The sequence below is a fragment of the Saccopteryx bilineata genome, chromosome 3, assembly GCF_036850765.1.
Source record: "Saccopteryx bilineata isolate mSacBil1 chromosome 3, mSacBil1_pri_phased_curated, whole genome shotgun sequence".
Taxonomy (NCBI): Eukaryota; Metazoa; Chordata; class Mammalia; order Chiroptera; family Emballonuridae; genus Saccopteryx; species Saccopteryx bilineata.
Genome location: NC_089492.1, coordinates 45,661,443 through 45,676,676, shown reverse-complemented (window position 1 = coordinate 45,676,676; position 15,234 = coordinate 45,661,443). Strand labels below are relative to the sequence as shown.

General features: G+C 36.3%; 1 protein-coding gene across 7 annotated transcripts in view; it reads right to left on the bottom strand.

Annotated features, from left to right (window-relative positions):
* RUNX1T1 (RUNX1 partner transcriptional co-repressor 1) overlaps positions 1-15,234 on the bottom strand; it is a 195,269-nt gene that overhangs the window by 167,151 nt on the left and 12,884 nt on the right. For 2 of the 7 annotated variants that reach the window (XM_066266081.1, XM_066266082.1), the window contains exon 2: positions 9,426-9,463. The exons of the other annotated variants lie outside the window; for them this stretch is intronic. The gene's annotated coding sequence lies outside the window, so the exon portion shown is untranslated. The remainder of the gene's footprint in view (positions 1-9,425; positions 9,464-15,234) is intronic. 7 annotated transcript variants of the gene reach the window in all.

Genomic DNA, 15,234 nt, shown 5'->3' with positions numbered 1-15,234 from the left:
CACAGACATAACCCCATGGTCATTGGCTTGAAACCCAAAGTCGCTGGCTTAAGCAAGGGGTCACTAGCTTGGCTGGAGCTCCCCAGTCAAGGCACATATAATGTTAACAACTAAGGAACTAAGGTGTCACAACGAAGAATTGATATTTCTCATCTCTATACCTTCCTGTCTGTCCTATCTCTCCCTCTATTTGTTTCACACACACACACACACACACACACACACACACACACACACAAAACCATTAAAGAAAATCAGCTGAAACTGGGAAACCTTTAATTTACTGTGAAACCTAATAATTTTATTAAAAATGGTAAAGCAAAACTTTCAGTAAGAAAATGACCAAGATACATAGATACACATACACATACATAAATATTCAAATACTGGGAATGGAAGTGGGAAATGCAAAGAAGGGAAATTGAAAATAAATATATGTAGATGTTAAATATGATTATTTCTGGATATAGATATGAGTAATTTTCTTCACAATCCTATTATTTCCAATGTTTCTATTCCAAGGTGAAAATATTTTATAGAGGATAAACAAATATTACTGGGGGAAAAATGGATACTTTTCTTGGCTTCAATCATGATATTTGATAATATTTTGTGCTCAGTAGCTATCAACAAAAAAATATCAGACGGCCTGATAAAAGAGGACCATGCCTTTGAGTGGGCCATGGTTCATAATCTCTATTGAACAAATAAAGGAGGCAAAGTATAGTCACATTCCCTATAGTCTCAGTCTGTTTCTTCCTTCTCATGACTGCTAAAGAACAGACTACTGTGTGGGCTTATTAATAAAAATGGTAGTGCATCTCAGTTTTGAGGCACATAAAATTACTATACAGGTAGATATCCTTTAAAACAGGGGTCCCCAAACTACGGCCCACGGGCCGCATGCGGCCCCCTGAGGCCATTTATCCGGCCCCCGCCGCACTTCTGGAAGAAGCACCTCTTTCATTGGTGGTCATTGAGAGGAGCACATTGACCATCTCATTAGCCAAAAGCAAACCCATAGTTCCCATTGAAATATTGGTCAGTTTGTTGATTTAAATTTACTTGTTCTTTATTTTAAATATTGTATTTGTTCCCGTTTTGTTTTTTTACTTTAAAATAAGATATGTGCAGCGTGCATAGGGATTTGTTCATAGTTTTTTTATAGTCCGGCCCTCCAACAGTCTGAGGGACAGTGAACTGGCCCCCTGTGTAAAAAGTTTGGGGACCCCTGCTTTAAAAGATAAATGTCCCCTAAATGATCTTCCAAGATAGAATATACTGTCTCACTTTTTTACTTTACTTGTGTCTATTTTAATCAGAGTATTCTGAAGTAAATGGAGAAAAAGGTGACAGGAAGATAGTTTAATATTTTAAGTGTACATAGTCATAAATTCTTAAATGTTAATGTGGCATACAAATTTACATTTAAATAATACACAATATAAAGCTCAAGTTATGCATGAGAATTTTCCCCACTTAACTATTTTATATATATAACACATTATATCACAATCAACAGGATAACTAAAAAAAAACATAATGTTTAGGTTTTCCAAAATAATAACTTAGAGTACTATGTATGTACTTTATACAGCCAACACATTTAATGGTCTTCTAATATAAAATAATAATAAAATGAATAATAGTAACGAGCACTACAAAATATGCATCCAGATATTTGTGATACTTATTCCACACAAAAGTCTGTGTTGTATGCAAATGATAGTAAATATTGCTTTATTTATTAATTGCTTTGTTTGGATTCTCAGCCCTCAAATTTGTAAAAGCTCATTATGAGGGGCACATACTCAGACAAGTTTAATAGTTAAACTATACCAAGAATAGAATGCCTCAAACAATTTGTAGTTCTACAAGAGCATTATTAAAAAGGCTCAACATGTTATGTTACCATGGAAATTGTGGAAAACATACATTCCCAAACAAATATTACTTTTTCTCAATGGTATGAAGTAATGAAAACCACATGTGTAAATCTGCAACCCATGTAGTAGTTCAAGCTGCAGCTAATAGAAAATACAGAAAGTAAACTCTGCTATATAAAAGATTCTTGTTACAGAAATATAATGTGAAAAGCAGATGAAGACAGAAAACCTTAATCACAGATGGGAATGTAATCACTGGCATACAGAATGCTTTTTTGATCAATCTTAACCATATGCACAATGTATTTATTTTCTAAGGAATGCAATAACTTGAGAGAACCTTCTATTTGAATTCAGTTAACTTAATATTTATAATGCTTTTATCTTACTGCCCCATACCTTCAATGTGTGCACTAAGACAGGTTTTAAAAGGAAGAGCTGTGGGGCTTGGCAAATAGTTCTTGTATCAGTTTATATTTCCAAAGTTTAATAGGATGTAAAGACTAAACACAATAGAACCCACCTCAAAAGAGCGCAAATACAGTTCTCCATTACTGTGTTTCTCAGTCACCGTCAGGAATCCCTTCATTGACCAAACACATTTCTCCAGAGAATTGTATCAACATTTGGAGAAATTTCTCCTTTAGTAAATTATATACAGTTATTCCAAACCTGAGCCTTTAAACATACCTCTTTTTATCAATCAACCTGGAATGGATCAAACCTTAACTCTAACTTTCCTCTATCATTTCATATAAATGTTTTATACCATAAATACTGTTCTTTTACATTAATAAAAATACTATTAGTTTTTGGTTCCAAGAGGAATTACTACAAAAGGAAACATATTCTATCTGACTTAGAAAATGTTACCTTAGTAAATACATTGGATTGTAGCTTACCATTTTCAAGTCCTCCTACATTTATAGGACAGTTTTCCTACATTCCCCTGATTTGAATTAGTCCACTGAGTATTATGTACATCTCCCATTAGGATTACAAAAGGAAGTGATTGGAACATTATGTTACTTGGGTGTCCCTAGTCATAGGTCGTGTGAACTAAACTTGAGTGTTGCAACTGCACAAGTTTCCTTAAGCTTCCTTGACTTACCTAGATTTTCCTTCTCTCTTCTAACTATACATTCCTTGATACCTACAAAGAAACACACAGTCCTCATTCTTGCCCTTTTCTGCCAACCAACACACTCCATAACTTGGCACTAGCCTACACCTTTCAGCCTCTGATCCACCCATGCCCTCACAGAATGCAGCTCTTTTATGGATGAATCCCCACAGAATGCATCATTCCATCTTTTATGGCTTTGTCAACTGACCCTTTCCACAGACAGTTTCATGGCCAGCTCCTTAACACTCAGGTTTCATTCAATTGTCACTTCCTTAGAGATGATTTTTCCAAAAACCCAAAATAAAGTCTCACCAGTGGCAGCAGTACCCTAGTCATCATTCTCTAACATTGTTTTTCAATTGTCTTCACTGCACTTAATACTAAGTGAAATAATCTTATCAATGTTTTTATTATCTCTGTCTCCTACCCCTAAACTGTAAGCTCTATGAGAGCAGGTTCTTGTCTGCTTTGCTCATTACTCTATCTCCCATACTTAGTAATATACTTGGCACATAAAAAATAATAAAACAAATGAATCCACCTAATGAAATGCCTAAAGGTCCCAAACAATCCCTGTGGACTTCACAAACGTTTTCCCTGATCACTCCTAGGGTCAGTGGTGGGATTCAAATAATTTAACAACTAGTTCTCTGCTCTAATGACCATTTTAAATATAAAAAAATCAAATACTGAAAGGTAGTTTATTATTTCATGTACATAATACTTAAATAAAAACAATAAAAGAGGTACACAAAACTAGATTATAAGACAGTTTTAAAATATTAGTAAAAAATATTAAATAATAACTGATAAAAAATAAAACTGCTATTTAAAATATTTCTATATTGCTTCATGATTGGCATGCTCACTTGCAATTTTCTTTGCTTTTATCTGAGCATCATCAGCTGTGTACAGATGAATGTTCAAAAGAAGTAAGGAATATAAATTTGCAGTTTCCACATTGGGTGGCTGCCCAGGGGCCCACCTTAGAGAGAACCCTGATTACAAGTGCCATTTTAACAACCTGTTCGCGAACTCAACAAAAAATTAGGTATTGGTTCTGCCTAACGAGTGTAAATCAGCTGAATCCCACCAGTGCCTAGGGCCCGTGATTGTTTTCCCCTATTTAAATTGTAAGAGCATTTATGGTCTGTTTCAGGCAGGGCAGATAACCTTTACCCACCAGATATTGTTCAGCTGAGTTCATTCAATACACACACATAGGCCAGTGTGGGAATTACCCAGCCTCATCCAGTGATGTGAGGCCAGCCCTTTCTCCTACACTGAGCAATAGGTTACCATGATTAAAAAACACAGCATAAATCCATACAAACTTCAATGTGTAAATGCATTCTAGTAGTTTTTATGCATGGACTTATCTCCCAATTGAGTTCACCAACTGAGTTTCCTATTGCAGAAAAGAGATCTTAGCTTATTCTCTGTATATCTTCAGACCCTACCTCAATGCACTCACATACTCTGTTGCAAGGCCCACAAGGAAAGTAGATATGTTTATTCCACTGTATTCATATCAAGTGTCTAGCACAGTGCCAGGCTCACAGTTGGTATTCACTCAATATAGACGGAGTAAACAAAGGAATAAATTATAACCAAATGCTATCTAATCTTTCTTCAATCTCCTTCCCTTTATTATAACGAAGCATTATTTTAAAATCAAATATTATTTCAAAGAATTAACAATAAGGCAGATGATCAATCTATCATTTGTTTTTAGTCAAATTGACAACGCATATGACCAATGAGTTAACAAACCAGGCAGTTTAAAAGAATAGAAGTCTCTTCCTTTTTATATTTTTAAAATTTTATTTAGAAAATTAAACTTAACAGGGTGACATTGGTCAATAAGAGTACATAGGTTTCAGGTAGATATTTCTATAGCACTTTATGTTGTATGCCATAGAAGGCTCTTAAATATCTCCTCTATTACATACATAATTTAATTTTCAAGAAATAAAATATCCTAAAATGACAGCAGCCTACCTACACTGACCACATTGAAGCCTACTGCATGCGTGCCCTGGATAGAACAAAATCTCAGCTCTTATACTTATCAGCTATTTGACCTTTGATATGTCACTTAACACCTCTAACCTTCAACTATAAATCTCTAAAGTAGGATAATAATACCTTATCAGGATGATACGAAGATAAGAGAAAATACTTATAAAATGCCTATCATAGTGCTCTTAGTTCAAGTATTTTTTTATCTAAGTGCTCAGTTTTTATAATTTAATAGTAGAAAGGTGGCATACTATGGTTTACAACATTAAAATAGTATTAGGTCACTACTCAAAAATGACCTAGTGCAATCATAAGCTTTTCTTAAAGTCAAAACCACACTATTAGTGATAAAAATAAATCACTTAGGTCCTAAACATTTTGCAGTCAAAATACCATAAACTAATGTTTTGTGACTTAAAGTTTTATCTTTCTCATTTAATTTCATCTGCAAAAGATCATCTCTAGGGGATAAGAGGAGAGAGAACCAATTATTTCCAAAGACTGACTTCTCTAAATAAAGTCATCTGTTCCATGCTGGCAACTTTCACATGAACGAAAAATGGGACTTTAAAAGTATCTGCAGTCTTGATTGATGGTCACACATCTCAAAAAAAAAAAGCAAAAATAAAACAATTGTCCAGTGGCAAACATAGTCTGGTAATAACTACCTCTCTTTCTTACCTACCTCCCCTTCCTTTCCCTGACTCAGAAACCTATAAAAATGTGTTATTCTTTTATACGCTAAACAGTAACTTTTCTAAGTGCAGTCAGAAGTCCTGATAATTTTCCACTTAACTTTAGTATAATTCCCACCTGCAGTCTGTACGGATGGCCCTGCTGAAGGGGAAATTTCCCAGGTGGTACGATTTAAAGACTTTCAGGAGAGCAATAGTGAGCCCTGGAACAGAAGCCTGGGAGTAAGAAAATCTAGGTTCACACCTGTCTCCACTAGAAAACGGTGACCTCAGGCAAGTGCAGGAACCTCTAAGGGTGATTTAAAAAATGACCTCATTCCCAAGTGAGTATTAAATAAGACAATATGTGAACCTCCATGAAGACCTCCAATATACCCCTTCTCCACACGTATTTGTCTGAACTGAAGAAACAGGGAAAGCAGGGGTAGAGGAGAGTACTAGAGATCTGCCCAGAAAACAGATCTGGACAGCAAAGAAGGGAAGGGAGTCCCTGGCATCTAAGGAATAACCGGGGGCATCTGGTGGTGGGAAAGCTCTGAGAGCCACTAAAATGGTTTATTTTATTTTTTCATCTCATTGGGTCCCTAGTCAAAGGGACAGTTTCAACTCATAAATATGTCCATATATATCATACAATATTTTGCTTACAATTTGAGAGAGCTCATACTTTACAAAATCACATTTGTGAACTTCAGGGTGAAAATAAATAAATAAATAAAACTAGGTAAGATGTGCATTTATGAATATGAAAGTGACTTGACCATCTCATAATGTGCCTAGGGCCAATTCTGTACATGGGGGTGGTTTTGTTTGTTTTGGTTGCTGAAACTTACAAGTCAAAATATGAAGGCAATAAATTGTACATTCTATAAAAGAACAGAACAAAAGGGGACTGAGGAAGAGATTAAGAAATAAACATGTTCATCTTGGCCAGGTAGCTCAGTTACAGCATCCTCCCAGCATGCCAACATTGCAGGTTTGATCTATGGTCAAGGCACATACAAGAATCAACCAGGCCTGTCCAGGCAGTGGCACAGTGGATAGAGTGTCAGACTGGGATGCAGAGGACCCAGGTTCGAGGCCCCAAGTTCCCCAGCTTGAGCGTGGACTCATCTGGTTTGAGCAAAGCTCACCAGCTTGGACTCACGGTTGCTGGCTCTAGCAAGGGGTTACTTGGTCTGCTGTAGCCCTGCGGTCAAGACACATATGAGAAAGCAATCAATGAACAACTAAGGTGTCGCAACCACAAACTGATGATTGATGCTTCTCATCTCTCTCCATTCCTGTCTGTCTGTCCCTATCTATCCCTCTCTCTGACTCTCTCTCTGTTAAAAAAAAAAAAAGAATCAACCAATGATAGCACAAATAGGTAGAACAAGAAATCGGTGTTTCTCTCTGCCTTTTTTCCTTCCTCTCTCTTTAAAAATCAACAAATAAAAAAAATTAATATATTTTTTAAGATAAAAAAATTCATGGAACCATATTTTCATCTTAGCAATAAAATATTTCAAGACAATATTAAGTAAATAACGAGTTCATGGCATGAGCTTTCAACAAATATTTTGAAAACATTAAATAGTTCTAGACTCAGACTTAAAGAAATTACAAACAAGTAGAGAAGTCTAAATCACATGGATGGTAGCAAAAAGTTGGATGTGTTAAGTTCTATCTTTGGGGAAGAAAAGACATGAAAGCTTCTGAATAATTTCATCATAGACTTGAGAAAACATTGTTGGTTCCCTGCAGAAAGGAGTCTTAATTAAGGCTGAGGTGAAAAAGGTCTAGCAAATCAGCAGTATTATCTACCTTGAACATCTCTATATCCCAAGATGTCAAACAGAGCCAGACTCCCCATTAAGTATTTGCTGAATGAAGGAACAACAGCCAGAGAGAGGAGAAAATAAAACAGGGGACATCTAGAAGAGAGGGGAAGATAGTTCCAAAGTATCCAAGTGGGATACTAAGAATAAGCAAGCAAGCCCTTACTGAACGTTAGGCTTCACACATAGCACCTTATGAGATTCTCACAACCTTATAAAGTCATGTCATTACCATCCAGATGAGAATTATTTCCAGATGAAGAAGGAGAGGGAAGGAGGAGGTATAACAGGTGGTAAAGCACTTGGGAACTGGGTCTTTCACCACTCCACTCAACTGCCTCTGTCAGAGAAGAGAGCAGCATCACTTTCCCCCCAAAGGGCGGAACCAGTCAATCACAGGATGATGCTGCACTCTCCAACTTTACAGTTAGTGAAACATGTACATGATTTCCAAAAAGACTCAAAAGGACCAAAGGACATACGACAAAAACTCTCCTCACAATCACCAATGCCTGGGTCCCCCCTTTTTCCCCAAATAAATACTATGGTCAGCTTCTTGTACATACCTCCACAAGTAGTTCTTTCTTGACTGCCTATGATTAATTTTTATCAGGCACAATTGACAACAGAGAAAAATAAGTCTCAAAAAATTTAATTCTGACAGGTTTTATAACAAAACCACAATCTACAAATTTGGTTTATGTTCAAAGAGTAAAAGGAATTGCCCGTGTCTCCATATTAAATGATATCAGACAAAAGAAGGTAAAAACCCTGAAATAATACCTTGATAAGCCACACCCTAAAAATCCTCATACAGGTAGACTATGTTGTTGTAGCTGATGTTTCTTCCAATAACTAGAGTCCCTTAATAAGGGAGACAATTAGTAAGCAATTTAATCACAAGGATTTAATATTGTCCTTTAACATATAAAAGAGATTCATTTACTTTTCAATATTGAGGCCATTTTAAAAGAAAGAGTTGTGGCCCAGGTCATGATAGCATGAATTTCATTCACTATCTGATTTTAAAGTATATAAAAACAAGTTTCTATTAAACTCAGTGATATTTTAATACAATTTGGGTTTTTTACTTTATACTTGAAAATGTCATTATGCAACAAAGTATTTTGTCTACATAGAATGCTTGGGGCTCTGAATAAATGAATGTGGCTTCAAAAAGCCCCTTGAAATAACTTTCTACCTTATCTCCCCAATAGTACCAAGCCCAGAGGCTGGGACACACTGGTTTTTAAGCACTGCCTCTGCTCTTTTATCAACTCCTCCTGGACTTCTTACTTTCTATTCCTTGCCTTCTCTTCTCTACATAATGTCAAAAATATTTTTATTTTATTTTTTTTAATTAATTGTGTTTACATAAATTCTAGGGTCATCCCGAATGCATCCCCCCTCCCCCATATTCCCCTCAACATCTCCCTTGCCCCCCTCCCATAAACGCCCTCCCCCCTTCCCTTCAGGTTTATCCCATCCTATCATCCCCTTTCCCTCTGTCCTCTTTTCCTCTGTTCCCTTTGATCCCTCCTCTGTCTCAATTCAGAGAAATAAAAAATATTTTATAAATTATCCCACAAACAAAAGCCCAATGTTTAAAATACAGGCAGTCCCTGGGTTACAAATGAGATAGGTTCTGTAGGTTTGTCCTTAAGTTGAATTTGTATGTAAGTTGGAACAGGTACATTTACCCATTAAATGAAACTTAGATGTTTGTCTTAACATTGCACTTATTTTCACCTTTCTGTACATATAAATACTTAAATATTTTCAAACCTATAGCACCTATCTCATTTGTAGCCTGAGGACTTCCTATATTTCAAACAGGCTGCTCTGGTGAAAAGTTAAGAGTCCAAACTGAGCCCACCTGACCACTTTTTATTCACCCACATGGCCTGAGGATACCTGTAAAAGGAGGGGGAACTCAGAACAGTTTGGAATCCATGTAAGAAACCAACACACATTAAGAAACGAAATCCCAGAGAGATCAATAATAAATCCTCCAGGCAACAAAACCACTCTTTAAGAACACCTACTGTCACCATTTTAAGTAGGCAGACCACAAAAATCCCTGGGGTAGGGATATACAAATGGCTACTGAGAATCCTTTCTGGAGGTTGTGACTCTATGAGTCACATGAATCCTTTGCATCTATGAGAAGTAGGGAAGCTGCCCCTTAAACAGTCAAAGTGATTCCCATATTCCGGCAAGCGAAAAGCACTGGACACGTAACCCAGGTTGTCAACTCTTCACTCTCTCTAAATCTACCCCTCTATCCAAGTTCTAATAATTTTTCTTTTACAATGCCTCATGAATCTGCCTCTTCCTCCTTGTCCCACAAAACCAATTCTAGCCATCCTTCTATAATAACTTACATCTAAATCATACAACAAACTTCCTACCTGACTTAAGCCTCTAGTCATTCCCCCATTCCAATTCATCTGGCCAATCACAATCAGACCAACTCTTCAGAAACACAATTTCAACTGGGTTCATAATTTCCCTTGCCAGGCACATTTTCTTTTTTTACTTTGATTTTATTAAGATCTATTTTATTATGTTATCCTTTGCTCAAAAGAAATACAGGCCTGTCTGCATAGCTCGTCCTGAAGTGCAGAGATTGCTGGTTCAATCCCGGTTGGGGCACATACAGGAACAGATCATGTCTCTCTCTCCCTTCCCTCTCTTCCTTTCTCATTAAAATAAATAAATACACATTAAAAAAAAAGTTCAGTTAGAAAATCTAGTATACAAAGCAATTTGCTGTAAAAGCAAAACTATTCTGGTTTCACCGAGCTGAGAGGATGAATGAAAGAGCCTAAACCCAATCTGAGCACCCTCTGTACCACCTCCCAATCCTGAGAGGTCCCACAGAAAACAATTTTTTAAAGCTATGGCTTACTCAGAAGATAAGCCTTAAATCAAAATGCTTGACATTTAAGACAGTTATAATCTTTTTGTTTGTTTTCCAATAATTTCCCATATGTCCTTTTTGCTATAGCCACATTTGTTAATTTAGTCTTTCTCCACCCCCACCCAACCTAGCCCAATACTCTTCCACAGGCCTTTTCTACATCTGGAACTCTGCACTTCCCATTCTTACTTTATAACTGCCCATAACCTCATTACAATAACTTTGCCTTGATAAATCCTATTTGTCTCAAGACATGCTTAAATTCTACATTGGTCCTGCCTCTAAAATCTCATTTACTCTACCCATTTTATTGGTAAGTAATCAAGCCCTATGATCTTGTATAGCTATTTAATTTGTCCTGCATGAGTTGACCATTCAGTGAGAAATGAGCTTACTCCTGCTCGGTGTTTCCATCTAACATATGGCTTTAAGCATAGTAAAAATTCATCAAATATTTATTCATTTACTTTAGATTTATCACCAAGAGTAAAAATTTTTATTTTCTTTCAGATACTCCAAAAGGTATCATTACTAGGACTACCCAAATGCATATGCCTTTCTTTAAAAATAGTTAAATAAGGATTAATGATTTGCTCATTTTATTGTTCTTCATTTATATTTTCCTCTAATATTTTATATCCATTCCCTATAGCCAACTCAAAGGTTGACTTGGACATGTCAATGGAGATGAATCAAATTTACTTTTCATTTAGACCTGAACTGACCTAGCTAACCCCTTATTTAAACAAAGGAATAAGAATTCATTGTCCACATATGCTTCTCACCAGAGGTCAAATGTGGATCTCATTTCTAAATAAATCTAGCTAGAGATGAGAATGAAAATATATGACAGGTAGGCAAAGTGGTTGGGTAATAAAAAATACTTGTCTGACACATGATAAAAGTTAGCCAATCCTAACACTCACTTAAAAAGAACACTTTCACAGGAAAGGATTACTAAGTCAGTCTGATAAACACCACAGTTCTAGTCCCAATATCATCTGCTGTTCTTCCCAGCTGTGTTTGCTCATCACTGTGTACATAACATATGCATAGATTCAGAAAATAAACTAGCAGTCTTTCATAACCTGTTTTACAGCTCACATCTTCCTACATCTTAAAATTAATGAAAGGACTATAGTACATCTTATTTTAACCAAGTAGATCAACCAACAAAGACTTATTTAAAGCACAAGTTACATCATGCTTACAACATCCACTGGAAGATGACGTCTCAATTTCTGATACTTTGCATGCCAAATCTACTGTGCATTGAAATGCTCTCTGCAATGCTACTAGTTCCCCAGCACCACGACTCTGTCAGCATTTACAGAGTCAGTATCTATCTACTTTCCTAAAATCTGTCTCATCTCTGACCTGAGGTTCCGAGGTGCATTCCCACAAGGTGTAGTATCAATAGAAAGTACCTCCGAAATACTCTTTATAAGACCACCTTAACAGCTAATTTTCTCTCCTGGTGCTCAAACAGACCTAGCCACATCTAGTTCATCATTGTTCTGGCAATATTTCCTCTCATTATGAGTAGCCCCGAGATTGAAGGTCTTTAGACAAACTGCCATTACATCTCATGGTAATATTTTCTCTAATAATTATCTAATGTAATATTCAATCCAGTCAGGTACCAACTAAGAGCTTACTACATATACATTTTAAGACATTCTTCTTTATGGCAAAGAACTTCAAGTTGGCCTCCCACTGAACTTTTAATGCCAATGCAAAACAAACAAACAAACAAAAAATAAAAAAACCCATGAAGCAACAGTGATTATGTGTCTAAAACTAACCTATCTTCAAGTCCTGTCAATTGCAGAATTCCTAAAAAATAGAAGTTTCTACTGACATCCTAGATGATGACAAAGTACCATAACTTGATCAAATCACAACTATAAGAATGCAATAGCTACTAACTTGTGAAGAGATTCAGCCCAGGTTCACTAAAAACAGTTTCACAAATTGTTTAGAATTTAATTTTAATAATGTCTATATATTTTACAAACTAAAGTACAAAGTCAAGTGTTACTGGTAATAATTAGGCTTTTATCTATTTTAGAAGCAATTGCAGATTTTCTTCAGACAATTCAGTAAGATAATATTCAGTCGATTTCTTATTTAAGCACTGATTCTTAGCCAAATGATAATGTGCTCTTATTAATTTAAATAAGTTGTTATTCATCAGATTCTCCCCAAACATGATTTAAAGAGGTTATTTCCTACCTATCCAAGTGACTTAGGTCCAAACCATGAGACTGTGGGGAACAGTGAATGCATGATAGCACAACCAATCACCACCATGCTTTAGACCCTAAATCATCATGCCTGCCCCCAGGCACCAACTTCATCTTATTCAGCAACTATGACTATGAAGGAAAAACATAAGGTTATTTTCCTTGAGCAAAACCTAAAATCTTTTGTTCCTTCTCACTGCATAAACAAGTTCATTCATCCAATATTCACCTCTAAAAAAGGTAGAGTAACAGCTAATATGTCAGACAATCATCTAAGGTCCAGAATAGCTTGGGAAAAAATAGCTCCCTATTCCTAATTCCACTTCTTCTTTACAACAAATAACAGTAGAAAGATAATAATGTTCTACACTGATTCCATTTCCAAGTTATATTGAAACCAGTAGTGTCCCCCCAACTCAGAATTAAAAATAGAAATAAGGATTTATTTTCATTTACCTAACCATGGGAAATTCCTGAAAGCCTACTCCAGTATCATATATAGACTCATACATATTAAAGTTGAGAAACCTAATAATTACTAAGTGCCCATCATTTTTCCTCTGAAGAGGTCACCTGAGGGTTAGAATGCAATCTAGGCCACCCAGAAAAAGTCAGTGACTGAACTGGAAATGGAAACCAAGTTTACCTATTAATCAGAGGAATGCACACAGGTCCCTCTTTCTATAATATCAAGAGTGATTTACATTATATAACCACAATTAGAAACTCAAAATGATACAGAATCCCTCTCCACTTATTTAAGAAGTGACCAGGAAGTTGAACCTGGCTGATAAGGAGATGCTGAGATCAAGACAAGCCTGTGGACTAGGGACACTGGGCAGAGGACAGCTCCAGAGTGCTGAATGAGACAGTGGTCCCCAACCCCCGGGCCACGGACTGGTACTGGTCTATAGGCCATTTGGTACTGGTCAGCAGAGAAAGAAGAAATAACTTACATTATTTCCGTTTTATTTATATTTAAGTCTGAACGAAGTTTTATTTTTAAAAAAATGACCAGATTCCCTGTTACATCCGTCTAAGACTCACTCTTGACACTTGTCTCGGTCACATGATACATTTATCCATCCCACTCTAAAGGCCTGTCTGTGAAAATATTTTCTGACATTAAACCGGTCCGTGGCCCAAAAAAGGTTGGGGACCACTGGAATGAGAGCTCAAGAAAGGACACAGACTGATTCCTCATGGCTTCAGTATAGTGTAGGAAGGTGATATTTTTGACAAGGGAACAGAATTTACTAATAAAAAAGCCAGGATTAGCAAGTATTTAGGGACACAAACTGGCATACACTCGGATGAGGGCATAAGTAAAGAAGGTAATGGATGTATAGATCATAGGTACTATATATATATATATATATATATATATATATATATATATATATATATTAAGCCAAGTATTCATAGAATAAGACTCTGTTAGAACTTGGGAATAAAGTAGGTAATTAAGTTTGTAAACACAAGAAAACCTCAGTTTTCCACTGGGGCAAAAAATATCAAGCCAGAAGAGCACCTACAGCCAGAGTCTTAAGAGTGAGGGGCTGGAGTTCTCTGAAGTGAAGAAAATGAAATGCTGGATAATCAATTACTTAAAATCAAGGATGACATTGTACATGAAGGTTAACTTCAGGCTCACAGTAGGTCTCTAATATATATGTCAGTTCCTCTCCTTTATCCCAAGACCAACTACTAGGTGGCGGCTCTTGAAAGCCCAGAGCACATTCAGAAGTGGTCTATGCCCCAGGCATTAAAAGATTAATGAATCTAGTCAATCGCATTCCTTAAGGCACTTGGAGGAGCTGAGATTATTAGACAAACAATGAGAAAACTTTTCATTTGTGTCCTTCCTTCACATCTAACGAGATTTCTATTGTAATGGGCCTTCTCACACAGACACTAATTTTCCTTAGAGATCTTGACCAACAGGACACTACAAAAACAAATGCTTGCTTTATTTCTTCTTGAGTTACATTATACAGGTAATATCAATTAGAACTATCGAAGCAAAGGAAAAGTAAAAAGAAGGTTTCTTACAGTTACTGAAGATATCAGTGGTTGTAAGCAGCATTTATGACTCTATACTTTTTTTCAAACAGGAGGGTCTCATACTTTAAACCTCAACCTGGGAGATTACTTTATCAGTAGTTCTGAGGTAAAAGCCTGGACATCACTTCATTAAGTGTGAACATTTTGAAAAGGATCCCAAGAAGCTCCCTCTTGTTGAAAATACATAAGGTTCTTCGACTTCAACAATGAATGTGGCTTCAGCACAAACAAGATCATATACCAAATGATAGAGTTGTATATGTGAAATACGTAAACTTCCTGACACTGACATGTGACTCAGCATCATTTCTTGAGGGTGGCAAAGTCCTTGGTGCTATACCAGGAAATACACCCACATGGTGGCCCGGGTCACTGAGAGAGATGTTAGCACAACATGCTACTTTGAATTCAAACTGTAAATTCCTTAAGGGCATTATTCTTTGCTTGGCTAC